The 17,585-nt window shown below is 39.4% G+C and overlaps 1 long non-coding RNA gene across 1 annotated transcript in view; it reads right to left on the bottom strand.

The window, feature by feature from the left end:
- The window catches only part of LOC136322934 (uncharacterized), a 39,411-nt gene extending 31,896 nt beyond the window's left edge, over positions 1 to 7,515 (bottom strand). The window contains exon 1 of the long non-coding RNA XR_010728884.1: positions 7,395 to 7,515. This is a non-coding gene — a long non-coding RNA (uncharacterized lncRNA). The remainder of the gene's footprint in view (positions 1 to 7,394) is intronic.
- Between the last annotated feature and the right edge of the window lie 10,070 nt (positions 7,516 to 17,585).

Below are 17,585 nucleotides of genomic sequence, written 5' to 3'. Positions count from 1 at the left end.
TGATGGCTTTTATCATGTTGAGGTATGTTCCCTGTATTCCCACTTTGCTGAGAGTTTTGATCATGAATGGGTGCTGGATTTTATCAAATGCTTTTTCTGCATCTATTGAAATTATCATATGGTTTTTCTTCTTTTTGTTTATGTGATGAATCACATTGATTGATTTACGAATATTGTACCAGCCTTGCCTCCCCAGAATAAATCCCACTTGATCATGGTGTATGATTTTTTCCATATATTGTTGGATCCGGTTTGCTAATATTTTGTTGAGGATTTTAGCATCTATATTCATCAGAGATATTGGCCTATAATTTTCTTTCTTTGTGTTGTCTTTGCCTGGTTTTGGAATCAGAATTATGCTCGCCTCATAAAAGGAGCTTGGAAGTCTTCCTTCCTCCTGAATTTTTTGAAATAGTTTGAGAAGGATAGGAGTTAGTTCTTCTTTGAATATTTGGTAGAATTCTGTTGTGAAGCCATCGGGCCCCGGACTTTTCTTTGTTGGGAGTTTTTTGATAACTGTTTCGATCTCATTTGGTGTAATTGGTCTGTTTAGGTTTTCTGATTCTTCCAGATTGATTTTTGGAAGATTGTATGTTTCAAGGAATTTGTCCATTTCATCTAGGTTGTCTAGTTTTTTGGCATACAGTTCTTCATAGTATTTTCTTACAATATTTTGTATTTCTGTTGTGTCAGTTGTTATTTCTCCTCTCTCATTTCTAATTTTATTTATTTGAGTCCTCTCTCTCTTTTTCTTGGTCAGTCTACTTAAAGGTTCATCAATCTTGTTTACCTTTTCAAAGAACCAGCTCCTAGTTTCATTGATCCTCTGTATTGTTTCTTTAGCCTCTATGTCATTTATTTCTGCTCTGATCTTTATTATTTCCTTCCTTCTACTACATTTGGGCTTTACTTGCTGTTCTTTTTCTAATTCTTTTAGATGCAGGGTTAAGTTGTTTATTTGAGCTTTTTCTAGCTTCTGAAAGTGTGCCTGTAGTGCTATGAACTTCCCTCTCAGCACTGCTTTCGCTGTGTCCCATAAATTTTGAGTTGTTGTATGCTCATTGTCATTCGTTTCTAGGAATTTTTTTATTTCTTCTTTGATCTCATTCTTAATCCATTCATTATTTAACACCCTGCTATTTAGTTTCCATGTGTTTGAGAATTTTTGAGCTTTTCTGCTGTGATTCATTTCTAGTTTCATGCCTTTGTGATCGGAGAAAGTGCTTGATATTATTTCAGTCTTCTTAAATTTGTTGAGAGCACTTTTGTGCCCTAACATGTGGTCTATCCTAGAGAATGTACCATGAGCACTTGAAAAGAATGTATATTCTGCTGCTTTAGGGTGAAAGGATCTGAAGATATCTATTAAATCGAATCGATCTAGTGTTTACAATAAGTCTGCTGTTTCTTTGTTAATTTTCTTTCTTGAGGATCTATCTAGTGATGTTAGTGGGGTATTGAAATCCCCTACTATTATAGTATCGCTGTTGATCTTGCCCTTTAAATCCATCAAAGTCTGTTTTATATATTTGGGTGCTCCTATATTAGGTGCATAGATATTTATAATAGTTATATCTTCCTGTTGGATTACTCACTTTATCATTATGTAGTGGCCTTCTTTATCTCTTACTATATCCTTTGTTTTAAAGTCCAATTTCTCTGATATAAGTATTGCTACCCCAGCTTTTTTTTCATTTCCATTTGCATGAAATGTTTTTTTCCATCCTTTTACCTTCAATCTATGTGTGTCTTTTGTTCTAAGGTGTGTCTCTTGTAGACAACATATGTATGGGTCCTGTTTTCTTATCCACGCAGCTACCCTATGTCTTTTGATTGGATCATTTAATCCATTTACATTTAAGGTTATTATTGATATGTAATTGTTTATTGCCATTTTCTTCTTTAAAGGTGTATTCCTTTTTTTGCTATATAATTTTCCAACTTTGATCTGTTTACAACAGGCCCCTTAACATTTCTTGCAGCGTTGGTTTGGTTGTAATGAATTCCTTGAGTTGTTTTTTGTCTGGGAAGCTTTTTATTTCTCCTTCTATTTTAAACGATAGCCTTGCTGGATAAAGTAGTCTTGGTTGTAGGTTCTTGTTCTGCATTACTTTGAATATTTCTTGCCATTCCCTTCTGGCCTCAAGTGTTTCTGTTGAGAAGTCGGATATCATCCTTATGGGGGCTCCTTTGTAGGTGATAACTTTTTTTTCTCTTGCAGCTTTTAATATTTTCTCTTTATCGCTTAGCTTTGGTATTTTAATTATGATGTGTCTTGGTGTAGGTTTCTTTGGGTTTCTCTTTAATGGAGTTCTCTGTGCTTCTTGGACTTGTGAGAGTTTCTCTTGCATTAATTTAGGGAAGTTTTCAGTTATGATATGATTGAACAAAGTCTCTATCCCTTGTTCTTTTTCTTCTTCTTCAGAAACCCCTATGATGTGGATGTTATTTCTCTTCATGTTGTCACAGAGCTCTCTAAGAGTTTCCTCTGACTTTTTGAGTCTCTTTTCTCTTTTCTTCTCTGCTTTCATGCCTTCATTCCAGTTGTCCTTTAACTCACTGATTCGATCCTCAGCTGTATCCATCCTGTTTTTAATTCCTTCCATTGTGGTCTTCATTTCTGATATTGTATTTGTCATCTCTGACTGATTCTTTTTTAATATTTCAATATCCTTTTTTATACTTGCTATTTCTTTATTTAGGTTTTCAAACTGCCCCTCCATTGTTGTTCTAAGATCCCTAAGCATCCTTACAATCATTATTTTGAACTCTGCATCTGGAAGTTTGATTATTTCTATATCACTCAGCTCATCTCTCAAAGGTGTCTCTTGTGGTTTCATTTGGGTTGCACTCCTTTGTCTTCTCATAATGGTGTTTTATTTGTAGAGTTGGTTGGGTCTAGGCTTGGTGTTGTCTGCCTCCAGTTTTCAGTTATGTTATTTCTAGGTCTTCTTGGGTTGGTATCAGCTATTATTTGTAATCCACTTTCAGATTTGGGCAGCTCTGAAGTCTTGATTTGTTTGTTTTCTTAACAGGTGATAGTCTTGTTAACTGGTCTCAGCAGGGGGCTTCCTTGAAACTGTAACCAGGAATGCTGTGGGTTTAACCTGAGACGCTGAAGGTCTCTTCCACCAACTAATCTCACTGGGGGCAGGGTTTTTTCTCAGCTTCAGTAGGGGGAGGTGTATCTCAGATCTCCATAGAGACCTGAGTTACTGCCCCTCCTTCCCACTTCTTGTTTTCAGCTGTGTCTTGTTGCGCTGATTGGAGCTGGATAGATGTCTGGAGATCTCTGATCCGGAAGCACTTCAGCTCTGTTTTGTGAAAGGTTCAGTCCCTCCCCCAGCTATGGCCGCCTCCAGCATGAATGAGTCAGCTTTTTTATTTCGTTTCTTGCATACCTTAGCCCCTCACAGTCTGTCCCTCTCCTTGTCCTTTCCACTTGGGAGATAAGCTGGTCTTTTCAACCCACCTTGCTCCCTGGTCGCCAGGTAAGTGGCTATGAGCAGTAGTTTCTGCTCTTTTTCCTCTGTGAAATCCTCTCTGGGCTCTCAGCCTCACCCCCCCCCCCCCCCGCCGTTCCTGTAAGCAGAGGAGATTCAGGCACTCCTTACCAGGATTATTGTGGCTTCCTCTTTGCTCCTTGGTTTTTGAGAGCTGTTCTTGCAGTTCAGTGTTGGTTTTTCATGCTGATTTTTCCTAAATTGATTTGTATTCCAGTTTGGTGTTGAGAGCTGGGCGTCTGTGCGTCCGCCTACTCCGCTGCCATCTTCAAAAGCTAGTACTGTTATCTTAAATCACTGAGCTACATTGCCATGCTGTTAGACTGGACTCCGAGGACTGTGAACAATGCCCCGTGCATACTTTCCACCCAATATCACAAGCATAGATATCCATCCTGTCAATCACACTTTCTGGGAAGATTGAAGCAAGAGACTTAAGCAAGAGAATAAAGGTTTTAATACTTGGTATTTAAAAAGTAATCTTAGAAAATTAATTTAAAGCCTCCACAAAGCCTTTGTACCATGAAAAAATTCAGAAAAACTTTAGGTATATTAAAAAATTAATTCTGCATTTTATGATAACTTTTCTTCTACATTTGTTATTATTAATATTCACAAAATCTAAGCTTCTCGTATGTCAACTCTACAAACTACTTCTGTATAGCAATTCCTGCTATTGTAAGTCATCACCATAATGTCTACCTAATCAGTGGAGAGTACACTCCAGGAAGGTATGTCTTTGGTTTTATTCCCAAACTGGGAACAGAATGGGTGTACAATAATTATTTATGAATGAATCAAAATGTTTCTGTCTATTATAAATTGTTAATATAAATACTTATATTATTAGATGTTGCTGTACTTCAAAATTTGATACTGAGTACTTGCACTATAAAAAGTTTTGCTTAATCCATGTTAACTTATCAGAGGAATTTAATATCCCACTGACTTGTGTGTGTCTGTGTTCCCTGTGGAATTTCATTTCTATTAATAAGTTTGTTTACTGGGCTAGTTTTTGCCCCCAACATTTTGTGTGGTTGGTTTTAAATTTGACACCAGGGGATAAGAAGGAGTCAAGTCATTAAGATCCCAACCTGCTTGGGAACATGATAATTAAGCTCCAAGTAAGTGATCCCAGCACTCGTCTGTTTTTAATAAATCTCTTCTTTAAAAGGAATTCCTTCTCCCTAAGATATACAATTAATATAACATGGTTATATGGATTTCTCCACAGAAATTTCCAATAAAAATTTTAGGATTCTTTTTACCCTGGCATTCTAATTCTTTATCACCTAGGGCACAAGATTCCTACTAAATTTTCACAAACACTTAACAGGCCCAATGTTTGGTGAAAACCAAAGGGACCTTAACTCGCTTAGGGTTTTTTTTTTTAATGGCTGCTTTCTCAAATGTTTTAAGTGTTCTTTTTTTTGAGCAAGACCTCTCTCCATACCTATCTACTAATACAAAATTTCAGCTGCAGCATTGTAAAGAACTGAGCATGTTCCAAGTGAGAATTGGCCAAGGGCTTAAATACTTCAATATTTTTATATCTGGTGGCACCTTTCCTCTCTGGAAGGGCCTGGCACCCAGGTGTTTTGACGAGGTTGCCTCAACGACGCCTCACTAAATTTGGCTAGAGGAAAAAGTACAGACTGGCTACTTGCTTTTCTTCCAAGGACTTTTTCCCCAATTTTTCTTTAAAAATTTTTAAACCTATAGGAAAGTTGAAAGAATAATTCAATGAACATTATAAACCTTTCATACAAGTTAACCAATTGTAAACATTTCCATGTTCCAATATACCAAAGAATACTTTCTTTCTCTTTGTATATCTACATATACTTAGATGTATATATTTATATAATTTTCTATTGAATCATTGGAAAGTAAGTTGCAGAAATCATACTTCATCCCTAATTATTTAAGCTGTATCGCTTAAAAGATAAAAAATAAATAAACAAGGTGATTCTTCTACATAGCCACAATACCATTGTCATACCCAGAAAATTTACCATTAATTTAATAATATTATCTAATATATAATCTATACTCAAAATTTCCCAGTTGTCCCATAATGTGTTTTATAGTTGGGTGGTTTATTTGTTTTGAGTGGGAGAGCTATCCATATTTATTTAAGGTTCATGCATTGCCTTGATTATCATGTATAATTAATCTGTTTTAATCTATTACTATCTGCTTCTAGCCTTGCCTTTTTTGTTTTGCTTTATTTTTCAAGTTTTTTGAAGAGTCCAGTGCTGTTGTCTTGTAGAATGTGTCATATTCTGAGTTAATCTGATTGTTTCCTTGTGTTTCAATTCTGCTTAGCAATTTTGGCAAGAATAATGCATTGTGATGCTGTTCCCATGAACTTTGAATAAACTCCAGAACAAGGATTTTACCAAGGCCTCAATGATTGGATCCAAAAAAGGGAAAAAAAAATCATTTTCAAAAATGAGATTTAGTATGTAACTGCTTTGGGTGAAACGTCCAAAGCAAAATAAAAGATGGGTTGTCCAAGATTCATGTCCAAGGCTATTAATAAGTTATGGATGTTTGAAAGGGGCCTTATTATGTAAAATCTAACAACCCTTGTCGAATCATCAGAATTAAGATTTGGGCAGGGTCAGCCTCTGTTCTTGCAAAGTGGATAATTACTAACTTGGTGCAATGTCAGGAATGCAGGAGGCCACTCTGCCCCACACAGCTACACAGACTCTATTATGTTAGCAATGATTCCCAGCTACCATTACTAATCATCAAGGCTCTTTAATGAATAGCTATTATATGTCAGGCCTTGTGCTCAGACCTTGTGTTTTATTGATCTGTTTCTTTCAACAACCTAATGAGGTAAACATTATTATTCCCATGTTACAAACGGGAAACTGAGGCGTAGTACCATAACTTCTCTGAAGGTCCAAGCACCATCCTTAGGACTTGAATTAAAGTCTACCTCACTAATGATGTCAGAAGGAGCCCACACAGCAACCGAAGTAGGACAGATACACGGAGGTTCCTGGGTCGGGTGAGTCTGAGAGCACCAGACATAGCTCCTGAGAGGCGTTCTATCCAGTAGCCCTTTCTCTCTGCACAGCTCCATACTTGCCTATGGGATATTTTCATGTGAATGTCTAACATGGTCACAAGAGAACTTTTCCTACCCCCTCCCCCACTTCAACACGCTCTTCCTAAAGTCTTCTTGTTCGTGGTCAAGAATACCTGAATCCAACTGGTTGTCAAACTGAAAATTGAGGAGTTATCATTTGATCTTCTCATTCCCTCACCCCACTCACCTACCAGTATGTCCTGTTGCCCCTACTACAAAATGTATCCCAAATCCACTCACTTCTCTCTGTGTACGCTACAACCAACCCAGCCCTTCTGGCCCCAGTTCCCACCTCTTGACCTAACTGCACAGCCCACGTGTTCCAGAACAATCTCCACAGGGCCTCATTAGCGCGGCAGGTAGTGTCATGCTCATCCAATGCGTTCTCCACACAGCTATGGCCAGAACGAGCCTCTTTTTTTTTTCTTTTTTTACATTTTATTATATAAATTTTTCAAACATATACAACAGTAGAAGCAATAATAAATCAAACTCCAATTCAATAAGTATCCATGATTGAATAAAATATCCTGTGTCATCTCTACCTCTAATTTGGAGGGAAATCCCAGATATCATCCTTTGATCTGTAAGTGATACAATATTACATAAGTTTGCACCTCTTAAAGATAGTAACTTTTTTTTAAAAAAATATGCATCAAAGGAACAGTCATAAAAAATTGCAAACAATTTTTTTAAAACTATAACTACCTAAAATTATAGGGTACTCTTCTTAAAAGGTGAAGCAAGTGCCTAGCCCATGGTGATGCAGTGGATAAAGCACCGACCTGGAACACTGAGGTTGCCTGTTTGAAACCTTGGGCTTGCCCAGTCAAAGCAAGCAAGCAAGCAAGGAACAACTAAAGTGAAGCAACTATGAATTGATACTTCTCACTCCCCCACTCCCCTATATATAAAAGCTGGACTCCTTATTAATGCCTCCATCTCTGGTCCCATTCCTGAGTCTAGTTGGCCTGTCCACCAGCCACACTGGCCTTTTTTCTGTTCTGCAAATACTCCATGCTCATTCCTCCCTGCAAGCCCGCCCACTGGTTGCTCTCTCTCCTAGAAGGTTCATCCCTGTCATCTTATGCTTGGCTCCTTCTTGTCATTCAGGTCTCAGCTTACAAGAGAGCACCTCTTATCCCTCGTCTCAAGTAGCCACCCAGTCATTACCACATTACTCTCTTCTAATTCTCTCCATAGTCCTCTGCCCATGACATTTCCACTGTGCCCTGGATACCTTTAAGCTTATTGTCAAGTGTGACTGTTAATAACATCTCACTCACTTTCAAATGTAGGCAGCAAATTTTACAGTCAACCTATTTATAAGAATTTTATTTTTGTTTGACTTTGGCTAGCTTATTGCCTATTTTCTTCTATATGAATATACGCTTTTTGATATCCATTCTCTGAGCCTCAGAGCTCTCATCGGACTATTTCTTCACTGTATCCACAGTGCTTGGCACATGGGAGGTCCAAAGAAGGAAGAAAGGAAGAGGGTAGAGGGAGGGAGGAGTTTGGGAGAGAAGGAAGGGGCCAGAAGGGAAATCTCCAGATATGAGCAGTTTCTGGTTTGAATCATTTTTTGTACTCTCTGTGCTAGGCTTCTATAACCTTCCGTAAATGTTCTTATTTTTGCTTAACATTGATGGAATGGATTTCTGTGACTTATAATAACCAAGAAATTTCTGAGAGCTGCTAACTTCTATTAAGAAACTTCATTTTCCCCTTCAAAATATACTTTTTTTCAATTGCTTCCTTTAATTAAAAAAAAAAAAAAAAAAACTATTACAAAAGCCATGGTTATGGATTGCATGTGTATATCCCTTCAAAATTCATGTTGAAATCGTAACCCCCAATGCAAAGGAGGTAGGGCTTTTGAAAGATGAATAAGTCAAAGAGGGTGGAGCCTTCATGAGTGGGATTAGTGCCCATATGAAAGAGATAGCATAGGGAATATAGTCAATGACATTCTAATAACTATGTATGGTGTCAGATGGGTACAAGATTTATCAGGATGATCACTTGGTAAGTTATATAATGTCTAATCCATGGGGCATACAGAAAAGTAAAAAAATGATTTTAATAAAGGGGGACCCCACAGAACTCTCTTGCCCCTCCTGTCATGAGAGCAGACATAGAGAAAACAGCTGTCTATAAAGCAGGGAGGGGGCTCTTACGAGACACCAAATCTGCCAGCACTTTGATCTAGGACTTTTAAGCTTCCAGAACTGTGAGAAATAATTTTCTGTTATTATAAGCCAACAGTCTATGGTCTTCTGTTATGGAAGACCAAGTGAACTAAGGCAGCCATCCTTCTAAAACAAGAGAAAAAAAATTTTTTAACTGTTTTCTTTAACCATAAGCTATTGAGAAGTCTGGAATCGCAAACAAGCAGTCCAAATAAAAAGTAATCATTTCTGCTCCACAGAGTATAATAAATATTACTGGCATTGGCAATAAAGCTTCAGATCCTGATTATGCACAGGCCCATATTCATAAAAATCTTTCAGTGGAAAATATAAGTACATTGTTAAAACAGCAATAAATTCTTAAAATAAGACACATTTTTTTTTATTCAAGCATGTAAAACATGTATTGCCATTGCCTTCAGGTAACCCTATTTCAGGAAATTCATGCTTTAAATAACCATTGTAAAGTCAGAGCCATTTGATAAAGAAAAGAATGGTGGTAATATTCATTCAATAAGAACATATAAATGTCAAGCCTTATTTTTAATGGTGGAAGCTCAAGGTTTCTCCAAACTTCAGATGACAGCTAATAATAGGAATGTTAATTCATAGCACACTATATTGAAAAAATTTTAATAAGCTAACTTGCTAAGTAATATTAGCAGTCTTTGAATACAGAATGGGGTAACTAGCCCTAGCCAAGTAACTCTGTTGGTTAGAGCGTTGTTCCAATACCCCAAGGTTGTAGGTTCAAGCCCTGGTCAGGGCACATACAAGAATCAACCAATGAATGCATAAATAAGTAGAATAAAAAATCAGTGTTTATCTCTCTTTCTTTGTCTCTCTCTCTCTCTCTCTCTCTGAAATCAATTTTTAAAAATAATGTAACCAGTTATGAGAGGAGATTACGTTTTATTGAAAAATATGCCCCAGACTACTTCTCCTCCAACTTCATGTTTACTCTATTTCCCTAACCAAAAAAGAACAGTGATTTTAGCAACCAAAAAATACACAGAGGGCCTAAGTACTGAACACATACCACACCTTCCTTTCATAAGCTCATTCCCATAGGAGGGAAGTGTCATTTCTGCACAAAAAGGCACTGTCTGTTCATTCATACCATAAAAATATATTGCCCTGATATGAGCCATGATTTGGGCATACAGTAGTGAGTAAAATAGAAATAGTTCCTGACCTCACTGAGCTTACAGTCTTATAACATTCTCAGAAATAACACTACCCAAATACCAGCCCATGTCATTTTTCTATCAAATAGGCAGCATTGTATAACCAGTCAAAGGGCCTGGGTTCAAATCCTGGCTTTACAACTTAGCTGCTGTATAACCTCAGGCAAGCTACTTGATTTCCTGGGAACTCAGTTTCCTCTTCTGTAACCTCATAGGTCTTTTGGAAGCATTAAATAAGTAAAGCAATTACTAAGACAATTAATAGTGTAAGCAATTAGATTAGTGCTGATGTAACATAAGCTGTAGAGGAGATTTTGACATTTCAATTAATACTACAGCAAAGGGTGGAATTAATTGAAAAGCTTGTATTTGGCACAATCAATGAATGCTATGCACCCAAACATGCCTTAACACAGTTTCCTGGTCTCCAGGCCTCTTTTCCTCCAGGCGAAAATTATGAGATTATGAAAATTATCTGGAAAAACTGAATGGCTGCAGAGAAAAGACCTCCATAAAATGGCATTGGACAGTTTCCCAGCATTGGAGCCAACTCCCTGTCAATCATCCTGAAACAATTGCCTTTAGACAGGAAGCCCTGCCCAGGTCAGAAGCATTCCCACTCTGCTTTCCAGCAGCTGTGCTTAATTATGAATGAATTGCTGCAGGTAACCAGACCTTCAATCATAGATACACATCAAGAAAAAGAAACAGATAACAGCATCTCAGACCAAACAAAGAATTTGTGGGAAACTGTAGAGATCTTAATCTTCTCAAAGGTTAAGGAAGATACTACTACATCTATAAAACTACTTTCTAGCAGTCACACTTAATTATGAATAAATTGCTACAGGTGACCTGACCTATAATAATAGACACCAAGAAAAACAAACACATAATGGCATCTTAGAGTAAGTGAAGAAAATATAGAAAACAAGAGAAATCTCCTGAAAGGTAAAGGAAGATATTGCAAAACATCATGAAAATGCTCTAAGTGAAACAGCAAATTGATGTTTCTCTCTCTCCCTCTTTCTCCCTCTTTCTCTCTCTTTCTCTAAAATAAAAAAAGAAAAAAGAAAAAGAAAAACAGAAAAGAAAGGGTTCTTGGAAAATTAAAAATAAAATTGCTAAAATTAAAAATTCAATACAGCCTGACCAGGTGGTGGCACAGTGGACAGAGCATTGGCCTGAAACACAGAGGACCCAGGTTCGAAACCCCAAGGTCACCAGCTTGAGTAGAGGCTCTCCAACTTGAGCGTGGGGTCACTGGCTTGAGCGTGGGATCATAGACATGACCCCACAGTTGCTGGCTTGCATCCAAAGGTCACTGGATTGAGCCCAAAGGTTACTGGCTTGAGCAAGGTGTCATGAGCTCGGCTGAAGCCCCCAGATCAAGGGACACATGAGAAAGTAATCAATAAACAACTAAGGTGCCGTAACAAAGAACTGATGTTTCTCATCTCTCTCCCTTCTTGCCTTTCTCTCTCTCTCTCTCTCTCTCTTGCTAATAAAAAAAAAAAAATTCAATAGGACAGTTGGGAAATAATGTAATGTGTATGTGTATATATATCAATTAATCCTCTTCCCCTCCCCCAAATGTGTCTTTAGAGGGAAAAACCAGATGTCTTCCTTAATACATTTCCCTCCATGTCCTGAGTCCTTGTCTACACTGGAGGACTCTGGACCACTAGAGACATCTGTAATTATAAACTCTGGCATATGAGGTGGCAAATGTCCAATAAGGGAAGGAAAGAATGCATGATTGACGGCAGCAATGAAGCTCTAGTGTCATACCTCTGCCAGCCTCCTCGGCTCAAATTCTGCAGCCCCTCCCTGCATATTCTCTCCCCCCTCTACACAGAGGGGGGACTGCCAAGCGTTCAAGAGTACATGAACACTGGATTTGAAATTGTTCAGACTGAGTTTTATATCCAGGCTCTGCTATAAAGCTTCTAGAGAGGCAAGGGTATGTCTGTCAGAACACCGTAATTTTTTTTAATGGTCTTTATCAGTGTTGGTTTGAGAACATGCTGCTGAAAATTATAACGATTAGTATTAAATTAGTGATGAAAATTGAATACACACACCCTAAAATGTAAAAATTGATACTATGAGAGAAAAGATAAAATATATGAGTTCAATCTACATCAAATATCTGATAGGAGTTCCAGGGGGAAAAAGCAAAGTTCTTTATCAAATAAGAAAGAGAAAATTTTTCTCAGAGTTTGAAGGACATAAATCTTCAGATTGGGAGACTGTCACAAGAGAAAATAACTACCAAAAAAACAGCATCATGAAATTTCAGAACCCCAGACATAAAGAAAAGAAATGTAATCCTTTCCTCACACCATACACCAACATTGATGCCTGGTAGATTAAAAGCTTAAATGTGTAAGTCAAAACTTGAAATCTTTAAAAAAAAAAAAAAGAATATAGCATAATATCATTATGCTCTTACAAAAAAAGAAGTATTTTTAAATAAAACATCAGATGCATAACTCATAAAGAAAAAAGGGACACATTTGGCTGCATTAAATTTAAAACTTCTATTTCATCAGAGGAAACTGTATCAAACACTGCCTAGTTGTTCACTCATCCTTCTGGCCTTTTTTCCCATACCCACAACCAGACTATCTTTCTCAGCATCACCTACAACAAGATGTGGCCATAAATTTTATACTGGTCAATGAAATACCTTCATTTGGGACAAGCTACCCCCATCACTTTAAAGATATCTGGCTAACAGTGTTTTCAGTATTTCTGAAGGTTCCAGACATATATATTTATGATGCACTAGCTTTGGGCTCAGCATAGAGGTAGGTAAAACAGAGAGTACTACTTTGTCATTAAGGACACCACTCTGGAGCCTCACGGCTCTGCCAACTACTAGCTGTGTGACCTTGGGCAAGTTACTTTATTGCTCTGTGCCTCCTTTTCCTCAACTGTAAAATGTGTGACATAACAAGGACAGGGCATTACCATATGCAGACATTGTGAAGTTTCTATAATATATAGTAAGTGTTCAAGTATCTTGGCTTTTATTACATTCCTCAGAAAGATTTCATCTGCAATGTGAGTGCCCAAATGAGAGGGAAATAATAATCAATGCACCACTATGACTTTGTAACTGATGAGTGAGGTAACTGACACAACAAACATTTTTAAATGAACAAATGAATGAATATGAGAGTAACATGAAAAATTGACTTAGGCAGGATAGTCATGAGCCCCTCAGCACTATTCAGCAATTATTTTCAGGGTTTCTCTGCCCTAGCTCACATTAGAATCACTTGGAATCTTTTTTAAGAACAGCAGTGGATGAACCCCATTAACCAGATCAATTACCAGTAAATCAGAAACTCTGGGGTGGGGAGCAAGCCTTGGTGTATTTTTAACACAGGTGATTCCATTGTGCACCAAGTTGAGAATCACTGCTTTAACTCTTTCTGAATTGACTCCTTTCCTATTCCCCACAGCAACGATTCCCAAACTTCCTTACTTCTTCAGACACCCACTCTACCCCTGCTCCTTCTTGGCAGTTGGTTATTCTGTTCTCTCTTCTGCCTCATTTTTTGCTCCCCTCTTCCCTGCTCTTCCTATTTCATGAGCATATGTGTATCCTCGGACTCAGTCACTGCCTCCATTCAGACCTGCAGCTGCCCATGTTTGCAGTTACCATACTGTGCTATTGAGTAGATTATGCCTCTGTGCACTCTCCAACTAGACTGTGAACTCCCCAGAGGCAGGTCTGGTTCATCTTTGCAGTATCACTTCAAAGAAAAGTAGCAGTAGGCTCCCTCAGGGATCCATGAAGAAAAGCATATGGTAGGCAGTTCACAAGTGCTACTGAGTAGGGGACCTTTACCTGGGCCTTGAAGGATCAGTGTAAAGCCAGTAGCCACAGCCACCATCACAGTAGGTTTGCATTTGATTCAGACAGATGGTAATGAAACAATGGAGCCAAGAACTGGTGAGCCATTATCTTTAATCCTAGTTTGCACCCGGCAGGTGAGAAATACACAGAGTGGGAAAACACCTCCCTTTCCATTCAGGGCTCCCAAAGCCACTGACTTATCAAAGTATTCCTAAAATCAAAGGTTTCTACCTCACCAACCTTATTCACCTCTATTCCCCATCTCCTTCTCTCTGCACAAACTGGCTTCTCCTTCAGCACTCTGCCATCTTGGCTGCTTCTCCTATGCAATGCTAATTTCAGGAACTGAGAGAGAGAGAGCCCCGGGTCTGCCCCATTTTATAGTGTAGAAATCAAAACCTTTAATCCAATATACAAATAAGGAAGTCTCTGATACAAATCCACTTATCTGAGGCATAAATGGGATTCCTCATAAGAGTGCAGCCACCACCCCACATCATGCAACAGTCAAGGGTGTGGGGAAAAGCCTAGTGTTGAGAAGATCTTAGTATTAAAAGGGTGGGAAAGGCTTAGTCTTAAAACTAAGCCTTAGGCTATAAGGATCCTGCCTGCTTACAGCCTGTTCCCCATACCCAATGCAAACTGTAAGTGAGCAAACATATACATCATATTTGCAAACCTATTTGACCCAAAATCAGTAATATCAAAAAAGAAATGGGGGAATTTTATAATAGGCATAAGAGATAAAAACTAAGATATGGAGTTCAGAACGGCAGCATTTTATTCTTCCTAAAACTTTATAGAAACTATCACTGTTGTAAAGTACCATATCTTAATTCCACGGGTTACATAGACACCAAGGCAGGATACAGAAGAAATTTTAGGAGGAGATTTATTAATAAGCCAGCTACATATAACTTACACAAGGTATAGCTAACCCAAATTGTGTACCCCTCAAAATAGCCCTGAGACTAGTTATATAGACTTGATCACATACCAGTTGGGGGAATAGTAAGGAGAGCATGACACAATAGTCAATCATTAACAAGCTTAAAACATTTATCTATAGGATCTATAAAAAACACTCCTACATATTAAAACTTAAAAGGTAACACAATAGTGATGTCATTTTACATATCAAAGACATTCACAAATCTTTTAGTGTCTACCCCCCATCCCTTTGTCTAGAGCAGGGGTCCCCAAACTACAGCCCCGCGGGCCACATGCAGCCCCCTGAGGCCATTTATCTGGCCCCCGCTGCACTTCCGGAAGGGGCACCTCTTTCATTGGTGGTCAGCGAGAGGAGCACAGTTCCCATTGAAATACTGGTCAGTTTGTTGATTTAAATTTACTTATTCTTTATTTTAAATATTGTATTTGTTCCCGTTTTGATTTTTTACTTTAAAATAAGATATGTGCAGTGTGCATAGGGATTTGTTCATAGTTTTTTTTATAGTCTGGCCCTCCAACGGTCTGAGGGACAGTGAACTGGCCCCCTGTGTAAAAAGTTTGGGGACCCCTGGTCTAGAGGTATATGTTACTCTCAGGACTCCAGGGGGGAGGAAAAGTTAAAATCAGTGTAGGATATGCAAACATTGTCTCCCAAAGGATCCCATTGAAAGGACAAAGAAAGTTCTTCAGATAACCTTTATTCTTTCAGAGAACTATAGTTAAACTATGACTAAATGATCCAGTTGTCCTTGTAAACCAGGAAGCTCCCACATTCTTCTCCCTCAATTCTCTAAAGAAAGGAGGGGGCAAGAAGCCTGACTTTTCCTGTTTAAAATGGCATAGCTAATACTAAGTTTTTCAGTTCTTTGGCACCTTATCACATCACTGTTAATCTTAACACATATACACCGTTCACACTGAAATTCCTATGGTTGCAAATAAAACATGGTTTTTGAAAGCACCTTATAAAGCAGGGGTTGGGAACCTTTTTGGCTGAGAGAGCCATGAATGCCACATATTTTAAAATGTAATTCCATGAGAGCCATACAACGACCCATGTACGTTATGCATTATCCAATAAAAATTTAGTGTTGTCCCGGAGGACAGCTGTGATTGGCTCCAGCTACCCACAACCATAAACATGAGCGGTAGGAAATAAATGGATTGTAATACATTTTATATTTTTATATTTTTAACATTATTATATTTTTTATTAAAGATTTGTCTGCGAGCCAGATGTAGCCATCAAAAGAGCCACATCTGGCTCATGAGCCATACGTTCCTGACCGCTGTTATAAAGCATAAAAAGAGGATGACATCAGAGTAATAGCGTGGCAGGAAGCGATACTGATAAATCTCCCCAAAAACTCAACAAGATCTTCAACCAAAAACAGAAAAACCTATCCTTGGAGCCTTCAGATGTTTCGCAACACACCCGAAGGTATGGTCGAGCGAAAGATTGGCTAGATATATGGTCAAACCCCGGGGGAAATAAGGAGTAAGAAATGCTCCGCCTTCCTCGCTAACCTAAATAAGGCTGCTTTCACTAGGAACTTAAAGTATAGAAACTAAGACGGGCAAAGGGAGTGAATAGATCCAGGCCGCGGTACAAACAGCCGAACCAGGCTGTGGCATAAAGATCCAAGCCGAGGAAAAACTGTGACTGTGGCAACCCGGGCAATACAAGCTAACACACGCGCCCAACCCAGACAAAGAAAGACAAGTGAGGCAGCCATTTTCCCCATCTCCTGGTCGGCGCACGTGGATAATGGGCGAGAGATTCCTACGAACACCTCAGGGGTGGGCGCCACCCGTGTTACCCCACAGAGAGGCAGAGTCAGAGGCCTTTGTGTGGGCCAAAAGCAGAATCTCCGAAGAGCCCCAGCGCCCTGAGGGGGCCGCGCACGGGGAGGGAGCTAGAGCCAATTCCAACACTGGAACTTTTCTGTATGGGTGGAGGGCTTTCTGGGAGTGAGAGACGGCTGGCCTGATATCCTGGTCGGCACGCATGGAGAGTGGGCAGGAGATTCCTCCAAGCACCTCAGGGGTGGGCGCCCGTGTTATCCCACAGAGAGGCAGAGCAAGATGCCTTTGTGTGGGCCAAAAGCAGAATTTCCAAACCGCCCCAGTGCCCTGAAAAAATGCACATGGGAATGGAGCTAGAGCCAATTCCAATGCTGAAACTTTTCCGTGCGGGCGGAGGGCTTTCTCGGAGTGAGACACTACTGGCCTGATATCCAGGTCGGCACGCACGGAGAGTGGGCAAGAGATTCCTCCAAGCACCTCAGCGGTGGGCGCCCATGTTATCCCACAGAGAGGCAGAGTCAGGGGCCTGTGTGTGGGCCAAAAGCGGAATCTCGGGCTACCCCAGCACCCTGAAAAAGTCACACATGGGGAGGAAACGAGAGCCAATTCCAACGCTGGAACTTTTCCGTGCGGGCAGGGGTTTCACTCAAAGTGTGACGCGGCTGGTCTGATATCCTGGTCACCGCACACGGAGAGTGGGCAAGAGATTCCTCCGAACACCTCAGGAGTGGGCACCCGTGTTATCCCACAGAGGGGCAGAGTTAGAGGTCTTTGAGTGGGCGGAAGCCCCACCTGATTATGCTAGCAGCTCTGATTGACTGAGCCTTACCCGGAGCCCTGTGCTGAGTGGGAATAGAGTGGGGAGTTGCCAACTCTTTGAGCCTCTTACTATCCAGGCAGAGGCAGCAGCAACCCCATAGCTGGATTATCAGGCTTCTAATTGTGGAAGGAAAGACTAGGAGAGAGGCT

Source organism: Saccopteryx bilineata, chromosome 2 (genome assembly GCF_036850765.1).
Source record: "Saccopteryx bilineata isolate mSacBil1 chromosome 2, mSacBil1_pri_phased_curated, whole genome shotgun sequence".
Lineage (NCBI taxonomy): Eukaryota > Metazoa > Chordata > Mammalia > Chiroptera > Emballonuridae > Saccopteryx > Saccopteryx bilineata.
Note: the sequence above shows the minus strand (reverse complement) of the source record. Positions and strands in the feature narration are given on the sequence as shown.